Consider the following 1,646-nt stretch of genomic DNA (forward strand, 5'->3'; position numbering starts at 1 on the left):
GTTGCCACCAAAATACACTGGTGCCGTCAACATGATATGGTTCTTTTGTCACGTTAAACCTAAAAGAAGCTCCAGGATAATATCAAATTAAAGCCATGATAATCTCCACATATTAAGTATTGCAGTCTAGTTCCAGAAAATAAACATGGACAATTAATATACAAATAACTACTTAGTACTTACATAGAAATCACTTTTACTAATATACTGCATATATTATAAGTTATATCACAGAAAGAGATAACATAATTAGATAAAACAGCATAGGTAAGAATTCTAATTTTTTCTCCCCATAAGGTATCCAGATCACACACTTTAATAAATGCCACACCCTCTCTAATGACTACTGCATACTGCAAAAGAATGTATCTGCTAATTATCAACCTTTTTTTTTCTCTAATGAAGGTTTTCAGGTATTAATGTTGAGTCTGGAGAAAAGAACAGTGGCTCCCATGAACAAGGGTTGACAAATGTAACACACTTGGTTCTATTTGAATTTCAGGTAAATGATTGTTATTTGTATATACTCCAATAACTGCTTACACATATTATACACAAATATACAAACATTGCATAGCTATACTAAAACTATACTAAAACATTACAATATTACAACATTTTAACTAAAACATTAAACTATACTAAAACTATACAAACATTGCATAGCTATACTAAAAGAACTATTTGTTGTTTATCCCAAATTTAAATGTAATGTATGTTTTCGTATTTTATGTCATGTATCTGCCACAACTACCATAGAACTATTGTATAATTTGGAACAACATGTTACAAACATGGGAAAACAGAATAAAAGAAAAAATACCAAAGGTCTTATAAAGGCCGAGTGCTGTGGCTCATGCCTGTAAGTATTTTAGGAGGCAACAGTGGGAGGACTGCTTGAGCCCAAGAATTTTAGACCTGCCTGGGCAACATAGTGAGACCCCATCGTCACAAAAAATTTTCAAAAATTAGCCAGGCATTGTAGCATAAGCCTGTAGCTCTGGCTACTCGTGAGGCTGAGGCAGCAAGTTCACTTGAGCCTAGGTCAAGGCTTCCGAGAGCCATGATCAAACCACTGCACTCATTCCTGGATGACAGAGTGTGAATTTGTCTCAAAAAAATAAAAATAATGTTAAGGTTATATATGTTGGTCAGAGTGTAAAAGAAAATTGAGTCCTAAATTATATATTAAATTATAAACCAGAATGTACACCTGAATTCTCAACATAACACCTGGCAAACGGGCCATGGCTGGGCCTAAGAAAGTCGCTGAGCACCCTTAAGAGACAGACAATGCAGGTCAATTTTATCCTCATTGTGCTTGCTTTACTTTCTAAATAGTGTAAACCCCTAAGCATGTATATATATGTGTGTGTGTATATATACACACACACACATACACATACACACATACATATATACATACACACACACATACACACTCATGAATAACGGTGAAAAGGTAACATCATTACATGGACCAATAAAAAAGATCACAAATTCTGCAGGCTTAGATCAGATGTCTGAAGCAAAGAGAGTGTAATGGAAGTTACTAGTCATTTACAAAGACTCAAGTGCTAATGCATGAGAACATTCTAATTTAGAGAAAAAGTTTGATAAAATCTATTTCATTGTTTTTATAATAT

Source organism: Hylobates moloch, unplaced genomic scaffold (genome assembly GCF_009828535.3).
Source record: "Hylobates moloch isolate HMO894 unplaced genomic scaffold, HMol_V3 SCAFFOLD_5, whole genome shotgun sequence".
NCBI lineage: Eukaryota > Metazoa > Chordata > Mammalia > Primates > Hylobatidae > Hylobates > Hylobates moloch.